Source organism: Anomaloglossus baeobatrachus, chromosome 4 (assembly GCF_048569485.1).
Source record: "Anomaloglossus baeobatrachus isolate aAnoBae1 chromosome 4, aAnoBae1.hap1, whole genome shotgun sequence".
Lineage (NCBI taxonomy): Eukaryota > Metazoa > Chordata > Amphibia > Anura > Aromobatidae > Anomaloglossus > Anomaloglossus baeobatrachus.
Window position 1 is genome coordinate 262,993,548 of NC_134356.1, and position 21,051 is coordinate 263,014,598.

The 21,051-nt window shown below is 51.2% G+C and overlaps 1 long non-coding RNA gene across 1 annotated transcript in view; it reads left to right on the plus strand.

Annotated features, from left to right (window-relative positions):
* Nucleotides 1–3,051: 3,051 nt before the first annotated feature.
* The window catches only part of LOC142303457 (uncharacterized), a 211,928-nt gene continuing 193,928 nt past the window's right edge, over nucleotides 3,052–21,051 (plus strand). The window contains exon 1 of the long non-coding RNA XR_012753030.1: nucleotides 3,052–3,138. This is a non-coding gene — a long non-coding RNA (uncharacterized LOC142303457). The remainder of the gene's footprint in view (nucleotides 3,139–21,051) is intronic.

A 21,051-nucleotide genomic window follows, 5' to 3' on the forward strand; every position in this document is an offset into this window, starting at 1 on the left:
TAGCAGATCATGGGAAAGCTGGGTGCTGAGAGATGTATAGCAGAGCATGGGAAAGCTGGGTGCTGAGAGATGTATAGCAGAGCATGGGAAAGCTGGGTGCTGAAAGATGTATAGCAGAGCATGGGAAAGCTGGGTGCTTAGAGATGTATAGCAGAGCATGGGAAAGCTGGGTGCTGAGAGATGTATAGCAGAGCATGGGAAAGCTGGGTGCTGAGAGATGTATAGCAGAGCATGGGAAAGCTGGGTGCTTAGAGATGTATAGCAGAGCATGGGAAAGCTGGGTGCTGAGAGATGTATAGCAGAGCATGGGAAAGCTGGGTGCTGAGAGATGTATAGCAGAGCATGGGAAAGCTGGGTGCTGAGAGATGTATAGCAGAGCATGGGAAAGTTGGGTGCTGAGAGATGTATAGCAGAGCATGGGAAAGCTGGGTGCTGAGAGATGTATAGCAGAGCATGGGAAAGCTGGGTGCTGAGAGATGTATAGCAGAGCATGGGAAAGCTGGGTGCTGAGAGATGTATAGCAGAGCATGGGAAAGTTGGGTGCTGAGAGATGTATAGCAGAGCATGGGAAAGCTGGGTGCTGAGAGATGTATAGCAGAGCATGGGAAAGCTGGGTGCTGAGAGATGTATAGCAGAGCATGGGAAAGCTGGGTGCTGAGAGATGTATAGCAGAGCATGGGAAAGCTGGGTGCTGAGAGATATATAGCAGAGCATGGGAAAGAGCCCTTTTCTCTCAGCACAAAACATTCCCATCCCATACTTGTATCTTTTTCCTCCCTCATATATAGTTATCCAAATACTATAATGGCCCCCACATAGCCTTCCATATAGTATAAAGGGTCCCACATAACCCTTCATATATTAGAATACACTTCCATAGTCCTCCATGTATTATAATGCATTTCCCATAGTTCTCCATATTTTATACTGCACCACAGTCCCCCATGCCTTATAATGCACCCCCACAGACCATGTGTAAGGTAGCCTCCATAGTCCTCCATATATTATAATGTAGCACCCATAGTCCTATATGTATTATAATGCAGCCCCATAGGCCTCCATGTATAATGCGCTGCTATAGTCTATGTATAAGTTGTCCTTCATGTTTATTATGCAGTCCCATAGACCTCCATGTATCATGCAGCCAGCACCCCCAGGCCTCCATGTATTATGCAGCCAGTCCCACCAGGGCCTCCATGTGTCATGCAGCCAGCCCCACCAGGTGTCATGCAGCCAGCCCCACCAGGGCCTCCATGTGTAATGCAGCCAGCTTCCCCCGGGCCTATGTGTCATGCAGCCAGCCCCCCCAGGGCCTCTATGCGTCATGCAGCCAGCCCCCCCAGGGCCTCTATGCGTCATGCAGCCAGCCCCCTCAGGGCCTCTATGTGTCATGCAGCCAGCCCCCCCAGGGTCTCCATGTGTCATGCAGCCAGCCCCCCCAGGGCCTCCATGTGTCATGCAGCCAGCTTCCCCAGGTGTCATGCAGCCAGCCCCCCCAGGGCCTCAATGTGTCATGTAGCCATCCCCCCCAGGGCCTCCATGTGTCATGCAGACAGCACCCCCCAGGGCCTCCATGTGTCATGCAGCCAGCCCCCCCAGGGCCTCCCTGTGTCATGCAGCCAGCCCCCAGGGCCTCCATGTGTCATGCAGCCAGCCCCACCAGGGCCTCCATGTGTCATGCAGCCAGCCCCCCCAGGGCCTCCATGTGTCATGCAGCCAGCCCCCAGGACCTCCATGTGTCATGCAGCCAGCCCCCCCAGGGCCTCCATGTGTCATGCAGCCAGCCCCCCCAGGGCCTCCATGTGTCATGCAGCCAGCCCCCCCAGGTGTCATGCAGCCAGCCCCCCCAGGGCCTCCATGTGTCATGCAGCCAGCCCCCCCCAGGGCGTCCATGTGTCATGCAGCCAGCCCCCCCCCCCAGGGCCTCCATGTGTCATGCAGCCAGCCCCCCCAGGGCCTCCATGTGTCATGCAGCCAGCCCCCCCAGGGCCTCCATGTGTCATGCAGCCAGCCCCCAGGACCTCCATGTGTCATGCAGCCAGCCCCCCCAGGGTCTCCATGTGTCATGCAGCCAGCCCCCCTAGGTGTCATGCAGCCAGCCCCCCCAGGGCCTCCATGTGTCATGCAGCCAGCCCCCCCCAGGGCCTCCATGTGTCATGCAGCCAGCCCCCCCCAGGGCCTCCATGTGTCATGCAGCCAGCCCCCCCCAGGGCTTCTATGTGTAATGCAGCCTGCCAGCCAGCCCCACCAGGGCCTCCATGTATCATGCAGGCAGCTTCCCCGGGCCTATATGTGTCATGCAGCCAGCAAAATAAAAAAAAAAGTACCTCTCAGCTCCTTCTGACCCCTGCGACTGCAGTAGTTATGCCCCTGCCCCCATATGTCACACACCCTGCTCCCTATACAGCCTGCACCCCCATATCACACACACTACACCCCCATATCTCACACACCCTGCTCCCTATACAGCCTGCACCCGCATATCACACACACACCCTGCTCACATATCTCACCCTGCCCGTACCCCAACTTACCCCTCTCAAACACTCTGCACCCTTCACATGCTTCTGTCACAGTGTGCAGCCCTCATATCCCCCTCACCCTGCAACCCCTCCCCTCATGTCCCCTCTTTTCTCATTACCACTCATGTGTTTGAAGTATCTTCTTCTGCTTTCTCCCCGGCATCCTGTGTCTCCTCCCACACAGTCACATGGGCATGACATCATCGCAGGTCCTGGTAGGGATGGATTCCATCTGCCGTGCAGGAGCACATCTCCTCTGCAGCAGGTCAGGAACGCCTGGTGGCCTCTCCAGGTCAGGGGCCCCTCTGCCCCCCTGCAGACACTGGGCCCCCCTGACTCACAGGCCAGCCCCCTAACGTTCACGCAGTCGGCCACTACATAGTGGCACTACACATAGGGGCCCGGCAGCCGGCTCTGCAGAGCGGCTGCCGGGCCCCTATAACCCTGCGGGCCCGGTCGCAATGGCGACCTCTGCGACCGCGATCGTTACGCCCCTGGGCCCGGCATAGAGCACATCGAGCTCCACAGATCTGTTTATCATCTGACCTTAAATGCTCCCTGTGAAATGAATGGTGCAGCTCGGGAAGGCGATGTGTACGCAGCTGTCGCCGTCCAGGTGGGTTCAGCCAAATGATTGTGTTAACATGGTTTTAATTTAACAGGCATGCCTTTCAAATATTCCGGAATAAACACTCCAAACATGCAATTCCAGAAACACTGCTAATCTGCCCTGAACTTTGACGTCCTACTTTCACTGTATAATAGATGTAGACCCTAATGTATATACAACTGTGTAATGGCTATATAGATGTCATGGTTGGTAAAAGCCATGTGCATATCACTTTAAATCCCGAGGTCCTAGAATTTCATTTGAAATATTAGTTGCATACCCATATATCATACTAAAACTGACCCTATAAGGCGCTGTGTGAATGCACTGATGATGTTTCCTTGTATTCACTAAATGATATATCGTAGACAGCAGAAATGGATTTATTACATTTTCAAGAGACGACCACCTTAAAGCAAGTCAGGCTGAAAAAGCAATGTGGGATTGTCATTGTATTTCAGAGAAGCCGTCCGCAGCAGAATTACATAGGGCTATGATTAGGGATCATTGAATACCTCAAATATTCGGCTTCGCAAATATTTTCCGAATAGGTCGCCGCTATGAGAATATTCGATGCGCAATGTAAGTCTGTGAGCCCGAATAGTTCCGAATAGTTGTTATTCGGGTTTCTCATAGACTTACATTGCCAATCGAATATTCGTGAATAGTCGAATAGCGGTGACTTATTTGGAAAATGTTCACGAAGCCGAATATTTGAGGTATTCGATCATCCCTAGTTACTATGCTTGATTTCTCATGACTGTCACATCAGATCTTTATAAAAGGGTATCCGTTAAATTGTGGGATAATCTCTTATATAGCCGTACCACTAGTTTAATAGGTAAAGAAGCTGTCATCTTTTCCTCTGACCTTTCACATCCAGACTACCCGGCTGGTGATGACCTTTAGATCTGTTCCTGATAATGGTACTATACTTTATCTTGTCCACTCAACTGCTGAGGACCCTTAAGGCCCAGTCACACTAAACAACTTACCAGCGATCCTAACAACGATACAACCTGATAGGGATCGCTGGTAAGATGTCACACTAAAGGTCCAGTCACACTAAGCAACTTACCAGCGATCCCAACAACGATAGGGATCGCTGGTAAGTTGCTAGGAGGTTGCTGGTGAGCTGTCACACTGCGACGCTCCAGCGATCCCACCAGCAACCTGACCTGGCAGGGATCGCTGGAGCGTGGCTACACGAGTTGCTGGTGAGCTCACCAGCAACCAGTGACCAGCCCCCAGTCTCCTAGTTACAGCACACATCAGGTTAATGAACCCGATGTGTGCTGCAGCTAAATGTGCACAGAGCAGGGAGCAGCGCACACTGAGCGCTGGCTCCTTGCTCTCCTAGTTACAGCACACATCGGGTTAATTACCCGATGGGTGCTGCAGCTAAATGTGCACAGAGCAGGGAGCAGCGCACACTGCTTAGTGCTGGCTCCTTGCTCTCCTAGTTACAGCACACATCGGGTTAATTAACCCGATGTGTGCTGCAGCTACATGTGCACAGAGCAGGAGCCGGCACTGACAGTGAGAGCGGAGGAGGCTGGTATCAAAGGTAAATATCGGGTAACCAAGGACAGGGCTTCTTGGTTACCCGATGTTTACATTAGTTACCAGCCTCCGCAGAAGCCGGCTCCCTGCTCACTGCACATTAGTTGTTGCTGTCTCGCTGTCACACACAGCGATCTGTGCTTCACAGCGGGACAGCAACAACTAAAAAATGGCCCAGGACATTCAGCAACAACCAACGACCTCACAGCAGGGGCCAGGTTGTTGCTGGATGTCACACACAGCAACATCGCTAGCAACGTCACAAAGGTTGTTCCTTAGCAGCGATGTTGCTAGCGATGTTGCTTAGTGTGACGGGGCCTTTAGCTCCATTCCTAATTATGCTACGGCTTCATTAGCATTTGTGCCATCAAAGGGGTTTTCGAATAAACAAAGTTCAATTTAATCAATAGATCTTGGAATAATAATTACTTCCACAATTGGATGTGTTTAAAGAAATGTTCCTGTGCTGAGATAATGCTATACATGTGCCCCTGCTATGTACTGTGTAATGGCAGTGTCTGACCGTTCAGGGACATGGTCTGATCATACCATGTCTCCTGGGCAGGGGAGGAAATAAAAAGAAAAGCATACAGACATTACAACACAATATCACGTATTATTCTTTCTTTGAAGTAAAACATTTTTTTAAAAGCAGGCAGGAAAATGTTTTACCTCACAAAAAGAATCAGCTGTGATATCAGCAATGAAACTTTTTTTAAACACATCCAATTGTGGAAATTAATAATATTCCAAGATCTATTGATTAAAATTAACTTTAAAATTAACTTTATTTGTGTGAAAACCTCTTTAATTACTGATTTTTTTGGGCACTGTGACTTTGGAATTAGTCTGGGAACATTTATAACTACTTACAGAATTAAGACTGAACAACTGGGAAAGTTCTTAAGGGGGTGTTACACGCAGCGATATCGTTAGCGATATCGCTGGTGAAAGCACCAGCTCCCGTCATTTGTGCGTCACGGGCAAATCCCTGCCCGTGGCGCACAATATCGTTAGGAGCCGTCACACGGACTTACCTGCCTAGCGACGTCCCTGCTTTCTAAGGGAGCGGTTCGTGCAGTGTCACAGCGGCGTCACTAAGCGGCCGTCCAATAGAAGCGGAGGGACGGAGATGAGCGGGACGTAACATCCCGCCCACCTCCTTCCTTCCACATTGCCGGTGGCCGCAGGTAAGCTGCAATTCGTTGTTCCTGAGGTGTCACTGTGCCGCCCCCTCGAAGCCGTTGGGCTGCTCGGACCCGGATCCACAGTGGCTCGAGGGGTCTCCAGATCTGAGGCGGGGTCGCGCGGCTACCTCGGAATAAAAAGGGGAATGTTTTGGGTGGTGAATGGGATAATGTTCGTGACGCCACCCACGGTGCGTGGTAATGTGAGAGACCACCGCTGCTGTTGGGGAACCCGGTGACGATGTTGAAGCAGCAGGATGTTTAACCCCTCCGTGGGTAGGGGGGTTTGGTGTCCCGGGGCCCGATAATGGATGGAGTGGGGAACCCGTCGGGGGTGAAGGGATATTGGGTACTCACACAGTCCAAAGTCACTGACGCTGACACCAGGTAAACCAAACTCTTGAATGCTCTGCCTCCGTTGGTCGAGCACGCTGGGTCCATGCCCCTTTGGTGTTGCTGGTTGGTCTGAAGCCTTGTCCCTTGGCACTGTGTGTAACTTGGTGGATCCCTTTCGCCTAAGACTACTCGGGTCCCGCTCACCTGCGTCGCTAGCAAGGTGAGCCTGCTCTCAGGGTTTACGCTTGGGATTTTCTGGACGATTTTGGGAAGTCCTATCCCCCTTGTTGCGATAGTACCCCGATTTTGGAGTGGGTGGGGAATGGTTCCTGAATAATCTGTTCCTGTTGGGTGAATTACTGGGCTGCTTGAAGCTTCTTCCCAGCCTAGGGTCCGCGTATGTATGCAATGTATTGTAACAGGTCCTGTATATCGTATTTTTCGGACTATAAGACGCACCGGACCATAAGACGCACCCTGGTTTTAGGAAAATAAAATTTTAAACAAAAAATGTGGTCATGCCAACCTGTTATGGGGCGAGGATCTGCTGCTGACAGTGTTATGGGGGTAATATCCCCAAATTCTCTACTAAGGTACCCCATCCTGGTAATGATCCTCCTGCCTTGTATATGATTCCCATCCTTGTATATATGTACCCCATCCTGGTATATATTCCCATCCTGCTATATATCGCCATCATGGTATAGCCCCATCCTGCTACATAGCGCCATCCTGGTATATGCCCTTATCCTGCTATATACTGCCATCCTGCTATATACCACCATCCTGCTATATACCGCCATCCTGGTATATGCCCTCATCCTGCTATATACCCCCATATTGCTATATATTGCCATCCTGGAATATGCCCCCATCCTGCTATATGCCGCCATCCTGCTATATACCGCCATCCTGCTATATACCCCATCCTGCTATATACCCCATCCTGCTATATACTGCCATCCTGCTATGTACTGCCATCCTGGTATATGCCCTCATCCTGCTATATACTCCCATCCTGCTATATACTGCCATCCTGGAATATGCCCCCATCCTGATATATACCCCCATCCATCCTGATGTATAACCCCATCCATCCTACTATATACACCAATCCATCCTGCTATATGGCCTGTATCCTGTGCCACCCAAAAAAAATAATTGTTTATACTCACCTTTCCTCGCTCCATGCAGCATCGCTCCTCCTCCTGTTTGTTCCGGCAGCAGCACCGCTGGAGTGTGGAGCTGTCACCGTTGTCTGCAGCATCGCTCGTCCTCCTGTCTGCCTGTCAGCTGACCTGTGTGGAGACTAGCGGTGCGCACAGCGATGATGTCATCACTGTGCTCACCGCTCTCTACACACAGATCAGCTGGTCGGCAGACAGGAGGAGATCGCGGTGCTGCAGACAACGGTGACAGGTGAGTATACCGTACTGATTCACTGCCCCCCGCGCTGATGATGACACGCGGCGGCAGTGAATACAGCCGCACATGATCACTCCAGGCTGTAGTTGTCAGGGGTGATCATGCGGGCCGGCTGTTAATTATGCACACACCCCCCGCCCATCATCCCGCCCACCTGTCAGCACCGGTTTCATGAGGGATGATGGGCGGGAGGATGGGCGTGCATATGAAATGCCTGCTCATGCCACCGATGACCCGCTCCACCGCAGCACCCTCATTCCCCGCAGCCACATTCAGACTATAAGATGCACCCCCCCACTTTCCCCCAACATTTGGGGAAAAAAGTGTGTCTTACAGTCCAAAAAATACGGTATGTAGCGCCCCTGAACACCTCAGGGTGCTACAAAGTTCTGCATCCCCACAAGGATGCAGGGCCTACCCCCTTAGTTACCCAGAACACCAGTGCCGGGAAGACCAAAAACCAAGGTAATCCCAGTTTTCCCCAACAAATCCCCCATAGAATGGTACCCAGCTAGGGTGGGACCAATGGATGGCCGCCTAAAGGTGGAGCCATTCCAGTCCACTAGTTGACCAGATGGGAGGGGCAGACTGTGGAGAGTAGATGGAAAGACAGGAAGTCAGTAGTCAGTTCAGAGTTGACTGTGAAAGTGTGAGACAGTGAAGTGAAGGAGGTGCCTGAGCAGCGTCCTGACTCAGGTTGACGGTGACCTGGTACCGAGGAGAGGTAGTTGCCGGTGGATTACGGTGGAATACTCCCGGAACTACGCACCAAAGGGGTACAGGACCCTAGGACAGGAAAGAGCTTCTAGCCGACCTGTTTACACCTGCACAGCAAAGGGGACCATCAAGGACCTTGCTGACCCTAAAGAATCCGAAGACTCAGTAGGAAAGAGAGAGCCGGGTACAGGACCAGAGACTCCATCCCCACAGGGTTCACGCTACCATCAGGCGGACAGAGGTGGACAAACCCCAAACCGGGGATCTCCAGAGTTCCATACCATGAGGGCCCACTTACCAGAGACAGGTGCAGGGGAAGAAGGTACCAGAGAACCAGACTGGCACTGGGACGAAGGGGACCTGGAGGCGAAACCAGCCGGCCTAGGGCAACCAGTTAACACCAGAAAAGTGAGTAAACCAGTTGCACTGAATACCTGTCTGGACTCCTTCTTCCAACATCTACTGCACCATACACCTGCTGGGGTAATACCCTACTTGCGGAGGGCCCAAGTCATCAGAGCTGCACATTCCATCAACCCCAGCAAAATTTGCAGTGGCAGCTCCCTACACTTAGCCGCATCACCGCAAGTGGCGTCACAAATGACTTTATTCACAAATACCCAAAAAGGGCCCAGGGCACGGAACCGGGAACGGCCTCTACCGTGACACTCGCAATAGAGACACTACCTGCACCCGAGTACCCCATATCCCTGGGTGCAACATATAGGGGTACTTTGCACACTACGACATCGCAGCTGCGATGTCGGTGAGGTCAAATCGAAAGTGACGCACATCCGGCGTTGCTGTGGACATCGGAGTGTGTAAATCGTTTTTGATACAATTAACGAGTGCAAAAGCATCGAAATCGTATCATCGGTGTAGTGTCGGTCATTTCTATAATTCCGGAAGGACCGATGTTACGATGTTGTTCCTCATTCCTGCGGCAGCACACATCGCTGTGTGTGAAGCCGCAGGAGTGAGGAACATCGCCTTACCTGCGTCCCGGCTGCAATGAGGAAGGAAGGAGGGGGGCGGGATGCTTACGTCCCGCTCATCTCCGCCCCTCTGCTTCTATTGGCCACCTGCCGTGTGACATCGCTGTGACGCCGCACGACCCGCCCTCTTAGGAAGGAGGCGGGTCGCTGGCCAGAGCGACGTCGCAGGGCAGGTAAGTGCATGTGAAGCTGCCGCAGCGATAATGTTCGCTACGGCAACTATCACAAGATATCGCAGCTGCGACAGGGGCGGGGACTATCGCGCTCGGCATCGCTACCAACGGCTTGCGATGTCATAGTGTGCAAAGTAACCCATAGACTAGGAAAAGTAGTCAAAACTTCAAACCAAACTGTCATACTGGGGTGTCAAGGGTTCACCAATAACTCTGAGGGACACATGTTCAGCTAAATGTAAATATTACATTGCACACACTGCCAAATTTATTCATGCTTCTCATTAAAGAGGTTGTCCACTACTTAAACATTGGATAGGTCATCAATGTTTAAAGGGAACCTGTCAGGTGCAATACGCATCCAAAACCATGAGCAGTTCTGGGTGCATATTTCTATCCCTGCCTAACTGTACCAGGCTATAGTAACTTAAGCCCACTTTACACGTTGCAATTAGTTGTACAATCGCATTTGCGATGTGACACGCCCAGGTTGCATACGGGATCTATGAGATTTCACGTTGGTCGTTCATTTGCTGTCACACGAGCGTTAGTAGTCTATGTTAAATTGGTCAATTTTGTGTGCGATCCTTTAGATCATGTGTTCTGTGACGTATGCATTGAGCACCTTTTTTTTTTTTTTATTTATTGACTTGCCAAGCGTGTGTAATGTGTAGGGATGCGTTTTTACTATGTCATCTGCCATTCAGCTCTGCTACATGGCCGCTAACAGCAGACACAGACAGCCATGTAGCAGAGCTGAATGGCAGATGACAGCAGACACAGACAGAGCCGCACTGTCAGAATGAACTCGGGTGAACCTCACCCGACTTCATTGTCAAGCTGCGGCTCTGTCTGTGTCGCGTCCTGATTAGCGGTCACCAGTGAAGACTCACCGGTGACCGCTAATCTCCTGAGTAACTGAAGTTAGCAGCCCTCTCTCATATACTCACCGATCCCCGATCCCCGGCGCTGCACGGCATTCACACTGCTCCGGCGGCTTTTACTGTTTTGAAAAAGCCGGCCGCCCATTAAACAATTTCGTATTCCCTGCTTTCCCCGCCCACCAGCGCCTATGATTGGTTACAGTGAGACACGCCCCCACTCTGAGTGACAGGTGTCACACTGCACCCAATCACAGCAGCCGGTGGGCGTGTCTATACTGTGTAGTGAAATAAATAATTAAATAATTTAAAAAAACGGCGTGCGGTTCCCCCCATTTTTAAAACCAGCCAGATAAAGCCATACGGCTGAAGGCTGGTATTCTCAGGATGGGGAGCTCCACGTTATGGGGAGCCCCCCACCCTAACAATATCAGCCAACAGCCGCCCAGAATTGCCGCATACATTAGATGCGACAGTTCTGGGACTGTACCCGGCTCTTCCCGATTTACCCTGGTGCGTTGGCAAATCGGGGTAATAAGGAGTTATTGGCAGCCCATAGCTGCCAATAAGTCCTAGATTAATCATGTCAGGCGTCTATGAGACACCCTCCATGATTAATCTGTAAGTTACAGTAAATAAACACACACACCAGAAAAAAATCCTTTATTAGAAATAAAAACACACACATATACCCTGGTTCACCACTTTAATCAGCCCCAAAAAGCCCTCCTTGTCCGGCGTAATCCAGGATGATCCAGCGTCGCATCCAGCGCTGCTGCATGGAGGTGACCGGAGCCGCAGCACACGCAGCCGCTCCGGTCACCTCCACACAGCAAATGAACACAGCCGCGCGATCAGCTGCTGTCACTGAGGTTACCCGCGGCCACCGCTGCATCCACCGGTGGCCGCGGGTAACCTCAGTGACAGCTCAGCTGATCGCGCGGCTGTCTTCATTAGCTGCGTGGAGGTGACCGGAGCGGCTGTGTCTGCTGCGGCTCCGGTCACCTCCATGCAGCTGCGGTGGAAGCGACGCTGGATCATCCTGGATTACGCCGGACAAGGAGGGCTTTTTGGGGCTGATTAAAGTGGTGAACCAGGGTATATGTGTGTGTTTTTATTTCTAATAAAGGATTTTTTCGGGTGTGTGTTTATTTACTGTAACTTACAGATTAATCATGGAGGGTGTCTCATAGACGCCTGACATGATTAATCTAGGACTTATTGGCAGCTATGGGCTGCCAATAACTCCTTATTACCCCGATTTGCCAACGCACCAGGGTAAATCGGGAAGAGCCGGGTACAGTCCCAGAACTGTCGCATCTAATGTATGCGGCAATTCTGGGCGGCTGTTGGCTGATATTGTTAGGGTGGGGGGCTCCCCATAACGTGGAGCTCCCCATCCTGAGAATACCAGCCTTCAGCCGTATGGCTTTATCTGGCTGGTTTTAAAAATGGGGGGAACCGCACGCCGTTTTTTTTAATTATTTAATTATTTATTTCACTACACAGTATAGACACGCCCACCGGCTGCTGTGATTGGGTGCAGTGTGACACCTGTCACTCAGAGTGGGGGCGTGTCTCACTGTAACCAATCATAGGCGCTGGTGGGCGGGGAAAGCAGGGAATACGAGATTGTTTAATGGGCGGCCGGCTTTTTCAAAACAGTAAAAGCCGCCGGAGCAGTGTGACTGCCGTGCAGCGCCGGGGATCGGTGAGTATATGAGAGAGGGGGATAGACTGACATGGACTGAGAGTGAGGGACAGAGATAGTGACGGACTGACAGAGATTAGTGCATGACAGACATTGTGAGGCGCTTCAGAACGCAGCTTTTCAGCTGCGCTCTGAAGCAGACCTTTTTTAAGCTGCGGTGCAGAGCGCACACCTGCGCACATAGCATCAGACAACAAAATCGTATGAGGGATGTCACACGTTACAATTGACTAGGTTCGTGCAACAAAACGCTCAATTCTAGAGAATGATACGATGTGTTTGCGATCAACGGTTTTGCGTTCAATCCTGATCGCATGTAGCTGTCACACACAGATACCTCACAAACGATGCCGGATGTGCGTCACTTACAACTTGACCCCAACGACGGATTGTGAGATATATTGAAGCGTGTGTAGCGGGCTTTACATAAAGAGATCTTTAGAAAAAGTATTTCTTTATTACCTAAGGCAATAAATAATAATGACTATATTACTTATCATCTACATACTGACATCTAATTAATAGAACAATGCACAGCTGCGCGCACATCAGCGGTATTCTGACGCAATGCCGGATCCGACACAAATACGGTATAGTTCAATACAGTTCAATGGAATCACGGCAATGTAAGGTCACATGCGGTCACATGCGGCCGCATTTGACTACATGTTACCTTACCTTGCCGTGATTCCATTGAACTCTATTGCACTGTACCGCATTTGTACCAGATCCGGCATTGCGGCAGAATACCGCTGATGGGAAGCCGGCCTACTTTATATTTCCGTTTCTTAATGTTTGCTATCAGTTAATGAGAACATTCATTGTTGACATTCAGAGGTTTTAAACTCTTCTGTACACACAGGTGATGGGATTGTTATGGCTGCCGAAGAATACCTGTAGAATTCAAAGAAATACGCCAAGATGTCGGTATATGTTCACACAAAATTTTCTGATTATGATTTGGGCGCAGATTCTGCGCCAAAATCCACATCAAAAACTGTTTGAATAAGTATTGTCATACCGCGGCTCTGTCTGTGTCGCGTACTGATTAGCGGTCACCCGTGAAGGACTCACCGGTGACCGCTAATCCCCTGAGTGACTGAATTGAGCAGCGCAATTAGTGCTGCTGTCACTCTGGTTACCCGCGGCTAGCTGGATCCTCCACCCGAGACCGCAACTCACCTGTGACTTCATCGCTGTCACTCGGCGACTTGCTGTCACAGGTGGAGGATCCAGTGGTGGCTGCGAGTAACCTGAGTGACAGCTCAGCTGATCGCGCTACTCACCTCAGTTGCTGCGTGGAGGTGACAGGAGCGGCGGTGTTCTTCTGCAGCTCCTATCACCTTCATGTAGCTGAGCTAGAAGTGACGCGGGACCTCCGTGGATTATGCCGGACATGGATGGGTTTTTGGGGCATAATAAATTGGTGAACAAGGGTATTTGTTATTGTATATTATTTGAAATAAAGGATTTTTTCACTGTGTGTGTTTATTAACTTTAACTTGCCGGTTAATCATTGGGGGTGTCTCATAGACGCCTGCAATGATTAATCTTGGACTTATTGGAAGCTATGGGCTGTCATTAACTCCTTATTACCCCGATTGCCAACGCACCAGGGCAAATCGGGAAGAGCCGGGTAGAGTCCCAGAACTGTCGCATCTATTGTATGCGGCAATTCTTGGCGGCTGCTGGCTGATATTGTTAGGCTGGGGGGCTCCCCATCCTGAGAATACCAGCCTTCAGCCGTATGGCTTTATCTTGGCTGGAATAAAAATTGGGGGGGACCGCACGCTGTTTATTTAATTATTTATTTATTTCACTGCTCAGTATAGACCCGCCCACCGGCTGCTGTGATTGGGTGCAGTGAGACAGCTGTCACTCAGCATGTGGGCGTGTCTCACTGCAACCAATCATAGGCGCCTGTGGGCGGGGGAAGCAGGGAATAGTAGATTGATTAATGAGCGGCCGGCATTTTCAAATGAATTGAAGCTGCGTATTTTCGGCACAGCTGTTCCTCGCCGCGCTGGTGATCGGGGATTGGTAAGTATGAGCCGGGGGAAGAAACAGACCGAGCGCCAATGTAAGTATGACTGAGAAAAGCAGAAAAAAAGGTAAGCAGACTGACTTTAATTTAAAAAAAAAAATAAAAATAGATCGCTCGTTTAAAGACACACACGGACGAAACGTGCTGAACACGGACATACTCCGTGTGCGGTCTGTGCAGGCACGGACCCATAGACTATAGTGGGTCCGTGCCTGCGTGCTGCCGGCCAAAAACGGACATGTCGTCTGTGTAGAAAACCGCACACACGTACTTACGACACGGACACACGTTCCGTGTGATTTTACGTGTGTGTGCCATCACCCATAGAATAACATGGGTCTCCGTGTTTCCGTGTCTCCAGTACGTGCAAAAACGTACCAAACACGTACCGGAGGCACGGATATGTGTTGCGGGCCTAAAACAGGGGTCTCAAACCCGGCTGAGTATAAGGGCGGCACATAGAAAAAAAAATTGCTTGGGGGCCACATTCTTTGCAGGGCAAAGTGACATTTTGTAGTGATACCATACTTTTTTCTATTCACGTTATATCTATATATATAATTGCCTTATTCTGTCTGTCTGTCTGTCTGTCTGTCTGTCTATCTGTCTGTCTGTCTGTCTGTCATGCTCCGAAATTGTGTCCTTACGGTGACACAAAGCTGATTGGCCGCTGGGCTCGCCATGGCCCCGCCCCCCCACACGGATTGGCCTCTCGCCCCGGCTCTCTGCAGGCCCCGCCCCCCTCACGCAATGCACGCTCGCTGTGGCCCAACTGACACGGGGCTCCGATTCCCAGGTGAGTACACACACACACATCAGATCACACTCACTCTCACACACACCTCACACATCACATCCACACATCACAACATGCTGGGATATCGCTTGCTTCTACACCGGCTCCGTCAGGATCCCAGCAGCGCCAGACATAACCTTGCGATGCTGGGATCTTAACGGAGGCCGTGAAAGCTGGTAACCATTATACACATCGGGTAACTAAGGTCCCTTAGTTACCCGATGTGTATCATAGTTACCAGTGTACACCGGCTCACACTCACTCTCACACACACCTCACACACACATCACATCGCATCCACACATCAAGGTCCTGCAGCTGCGGAACATACATAACATAACAGCACACACACACACACAAATCAGATCACACTCACACACACACATCACATCGCATCCAAATACTCACAACATCCTGGGATATCGCTTGCTTCTCGGCGGCGATATTGTGCTGTGAGCTTCCAGGACCTGACGGAGGATCACATGGCCAGAAGCATGTGATATCCCCGGATGTTGTGAGTATCAGCACGTATGTGCAATATCGTCAGTGTCTGTGTGTGTGAGTGTATGCGATCGGGTGTGTGTGAGTGTATGCGATCGGGTGTGTGTGAGTGGATGCGATCGGTTGTGTGGGTGAGTGGATGCGATCGGTTGTGTGGGTGAGTGGATGCGATCGGGTGTGGGTGAGTGTCGGCAGAGGAGCACGGCGTGCTGGAGGAGGCTGGGAGCAGAGAGGCTGATCTTGGGGAAGGCTGGGAGGGGGAGGCTGATGCTGAGGGAGGCTGGAAGGAGAGAGGCTGAGCAAACGTGCTCCATCCGCCATACTGCGCACTCCCCATCGTGCTGCATCCCCCATGCTGCGCACTCCCAAACGTGGTCCATCCGCCATGCTGCGCACTCCCAAACGTGGTCCATCTGCCATGCTGCGCACTCCCAAACGTGGTCCATCCGCCATGCTGCGCACTCCCAAACGTGCTCCATCCGCCATACTGCGCACTCCCAAACGTGCTCCATCCGCCATACTGCGCACTCCCCATCGTGCACCATCCGGCATGCTGCGCACTCCCAAGCGGATGGAGCATGATGGGGGGTGCGCAGCATGGCGGATGGAGCACGTTTGGGAGTGCGCAGCATGGCGGATGGAGCACGTTTGGGAGTGCACAGCATGACGGATGGAGCACGTTTGGGAGTGCGCAGCATGCCGGATGGTGCACGATGGGGAGTGCGCAGTATGGCGGATGGAGCACGTTTGGGAGTGCGCAGTATGGCGGATGGAGCACGTTTGGGAGTGCGCAGCATGGCGGATGGAGCACGTTTGGGAGTGCGCAGCATGGCGGATGGAGCACGTTTGGGAGTGCGCAGCATGGCGGATGGACCACGTTTGGGAGTGCGCAGCATGGCGGATGGAGCACGTTTGGGAGTGCGCAGCATGGCGGATGGAGCACGTTTGGGAGTGCGCAGCATGGCGGATGGAGCACGTTTGGGAGTGCGCAGCATGGCGGATGGAGCACGTTTGGGAGTGCGCAGCATGCCGGATGGTGCACGATGGGGAGTGCGCAGTATGGCGGATGGAGCACGTTTGGGAGTGCGCAGCATGGCGGATGGACCACGTTTGGGAGTGCGCAGCATGGCGGATGGAGCACGTTTGGGAGTGCGCAGCATGGCGGATGGAGCACGTTTGGGAGTGCGCAGCATGGCGGGTGGAGCACGTTTGGGAGTGCGCAGCATGGCGGATGGAGCATGATAGGGGGTGCGCAGCATGGCGGATGGAGCACGTTTGGGAGTGCGCAGCATGGCGGATGGAGCACGTTTGGGAGTGTGCAGCATGGCGGATAGAGCACGATGGGGAGTGCGCAGCATGGCGGATGGAGCACGTTTGGGAGTGCGCAGCATGGGGGATGCAGCACGATGGGGAGTGCGCAGTATGGCGGATGGAGCACGTTTGGGAGTGCGCAGCATGGCGGATGGACCACGTTTGGGAGTGCGCAGCATGGCGGATGGAGCACGTTTGGGAGTGCGCAGCATGGGGGATGCAGCACGATGGGGGGTGCGCAGCATGGGGGATGGAGCACGATGGGAGGTGCACACCTCCCCCCAACACACACACACACGCGCACTGCACAACACACACACACTAGGAATCACAAACAACGCCCTACACAGACACCCACACACACAGACAACGCTGCACACACAAATATACGCACATACTGCACAACACACACATTGCGCAAAACATACCTCCCCCCAAAACACACCACACCCACACAAACCGCACAACACACACACACACACAACGCTACAGACACACAGCGCTCCACAAACAACGCAACACACGCAACACACATACAACACCGCTCTCACCCCCCGCGACACTCAGAATATGTACAGCGCCCTACACAAACACTTGGTAACTACACACAACAACATCTATATATATATATATATATATATATATATATATATAACAAAAATCATACATGAACTACACAATACGTAAATTCTAGAAACCCGATGCGTAGAATCGGGCCACCTTCTAGTATATATATATATATATATATATATATATATATATATATATATATATATATATATATATCATTGTTAATGGTAAAAAAATGTTCATGCTTTATTTTGAATTTATTTTTTTTTACCTTTTATCCCCTTCTTGTAAGTAGTATATCGTTTTACAATTAGCACCATATGGTAATTTTGGCCATAATCTTGTAGTAATGTTCTCATTCTGGTCCTTATCTTGTAGTAATGTGCTTATCCTTGTTCTCTGTAGTAATGTGCTTAACCTTGTGCCCTTGTAGTAATGTGCCTATCCTTGTGCCCTTGTAGTAATGTGCCCATCCTTGTGTGCCCTTGTAGTAATGTGCCCATCCTTGTGCCCTTGTAGTAATGTGCCCATTTTGTCACCTGTAGTAATGTGCCCATCCTTGTCCCCTTGCAGTGTGACGCCCTGGACTAGCCAGGTAGTCACAGATAGACCCCCGCATTACACCAGTCCCACATTAGGTAACACCAGCCAAACCATAAACCCTAGTCACCTCCCTGAGAGCTTGATGGACACACCAGGGGGGCAGAGCCAGGTGGTTGGCATGCCCACCGAGGAGTTCAGAGGGCCTGAGGCAGGAAAACACAGTTCAGTAGTTCAGTTGGAGTCAGACTAGTGACAGGAGTGAAAGAGAGTGGAAGCAGGCCTGTGTAGCAGGTCTGCAGCAGTCTGACAGGTGCCGGGGTCGGAGCCCTGGTACCTTGGCTAGGAGGCAGACGGTGGCCTATCCTGCAGGAGCCGGGAAGACGGCTCGGTGGAACCGTGGTGGACCGGGACAGGGTAGTGGCCTGCCGGTAATGACCCGAGGAACCGACTCGGAAACCGGAGCACACAGGGGGGTACTCAGACCCTGAAACGAGGTCCAGAATCCACTGGACCGAGTTAATTCACTGATTGTGGTCTGGACTATAGGTCCTTTCCCACCCAAGTCCCGACTGAAGACAACAGCCCACCGAGGGGTATAGAAAGCCACCGCACAGGCAGAGAGATCCCACGGGCCAGTGTCTGCGGGCAAACGGGCTCCTCCAACATCTACAAAGCCGGGGAGTGGACTCCCATCGCTGAAGCGCAGGCAGTCTACACATACACTACACGGTGCAGGAGAAAGGCCAAGACCACTGAACTGGGTGGTGGACCAGACACAGCCGGCTGCGGGCACCGACCGCCATCAACTTTGTTTACCAGAGACTTGTGTGTGTCAATAACAATGAGTACGACAGTGCCGTCTGGCCACGCATTGCCCTGCACCGCCAAGCTACTTTCCCCAACGGGTCCCGGGGCCATCATCCCTGCAAACGGAGGGGTTACCATCTTGCTGCATCACCATCTCCCCCGGGTGCCCCGACACCGCAGCGGTGGTGTCTATACCTTAACCACATCCCGTGGGTGGCGTCACTAACTCAAACACAGCTCCGGCCGTACACCTACCTACCACCCCCCTAAGTAGCGCCAGCACCCTTTCAGAGCAACGTGACCCTGGGTCCAGAGGCACTCGAGCCACCCACCAAGGAGCCCGGATCCGTGCGGCTCGGCTGCAGCCGAGCGCGAGACGGTACAGCAGCAATGTGCCACCTTGTCCCCTGTAGTAATGCGCCCATCCTTATGCTCATCCTATCCCCTGTAGTAATGTGCCCCATCTTGTCCCCTTGTGAGCTTAAACAGTAGATTTCCACCAGATGTGAGGTATCGGTGTACTCAGGAGAAATTGCAGAAAAATGTTATGGTGCATTTTCTCTTGTTGTCCTTGTGAAAATGAATAATGTTACTTTAGTTCCTGTAAAGCACCTAAAGAGTTAAGGCTGCTTTACATGCAGCGACATCGCTAAAGCGATATCGTTGGGGTCACGGAACTTATGATGCACATCCGGCCTCTTTAGCGATGTCATTGAGTGTGACACCTACGTGCGATCGAAAATCGTTGCAAAAACGTGCAACATCATTTATCGTTTACATGCTCCCCTATTCCCAATTATCGTTGCTGCTGCACGAACGATGTTGTTCGTTGTTCTTGTGGCAGCACATATTGCTACGTGTGACACTGCAGGAACGAGGAATCTCACCTTACCTGCGGCCACCGGCAATGAGGAAGGAAGGATGTGGGCGGGATGTTCGTCCCGCTCATCTCCGCCCCTCCGCTTCGATTGGGTGGCCGCTTAGTGATATCGCTGTGACGCCGAACGAACCGCCCCTTTAGAAAGGAGGCGGTTCGACGGTCACAGTGACGTTGCTAGGCAGGTAAGTATGTGTGACGGGTCCGAGCGGTTTTGTGCGCCACAGACAGCGATTTGCCCGTGATGCACAAACGATGGGGGCGGGTACGCATGCTAGCGAGATCGCAGCATGTAAAGCGGCCTTTAGTTAATAAACATCTTGGATGTGGTTTTGAGCAGTTTTAGGGGTGCAATTTTTAGAATGGTGTCACTTTTCGGTATTTTCTGTCACCTAGGCCTCTCAAAGTCACTTCAAATGTGATGTGGTCCCTACCAAAAATGGTTTTGTACATTTTTTTGGAAAAATGAGAAATTGCTGATAAATGTTGAACCCTTCTAACTTGCTCACATAAAAAAAATTAAGTTTCAAAAATTGCGATGATGTAACGTAGACAAGTGTGAAATGTTAATTACTAACTATTTTGTGTGACATAACTCTCGGATTTAAGGGCATAAAAATTCAAAGTTTGGAAATTGCAAAATTTTCTAAATTTTCACCAAAATTTCCAATATTGTCAAAATTAAATGTAAAAAACATTGGCCTAAATTTACAACTATCATGAAGTACAATATTTCATGAAAAAATAATCTCAGAATCACTGGGATTCGTTGAAGCATTCCAGAGCTATAACCTGTCAAAGTGAGGGCTCATGCGCACGTAACTGCAGAATATTCTGCAGCGATTTGACAGTACACGTGCGCATCAAATCGTTGTAGAAAGACTGCATAATGAATGCAGTTTTTTGTTCAAAAAAGCCGATTTCATGCGCTCTGGCTGCTGCCCCCACCATAGACAGAGTGGGAGCTGCATCCATAGCGCACGGAATACTTGACAAGCTGCTTTTATGAACGCACGGATTTGGGTCAAAATTTTAGCACCCAAATCGCTGCATTCATAAAAGCATTGTGCGCACGTGTCATGCACATTCATAGATTGTGCAGGGGACGCAGGGCGCATGCATTTACGCTGCAGTGCTATACACAGTGTAAATGCATGTGAGTACGCAACGTGCGCATGAGCCAGACACTGATCAGAATTGCAAAAAACGGCCTAGTCATTAAGGTGAAAACATGTTCGAGAGTTACGGGGTTAAAGGGTACCTGGCATGCCCTCAAATGCTATTAACCTGCAAAAATAGGGTTAATTTGCAGGTTAATAGTGTTCCAATCCTATCCGGCCACTTTATGGAAAGCGCAGCTACTGGGAAAAGAATGAACTTTATTTCGACTGCGATACAAACATGCCCAGACCAGCTTCAGTCATTGACTTTTATTGGAGGCACACTGTGCACAGATGCGCTGCATAGCGAGATGTCCATCAA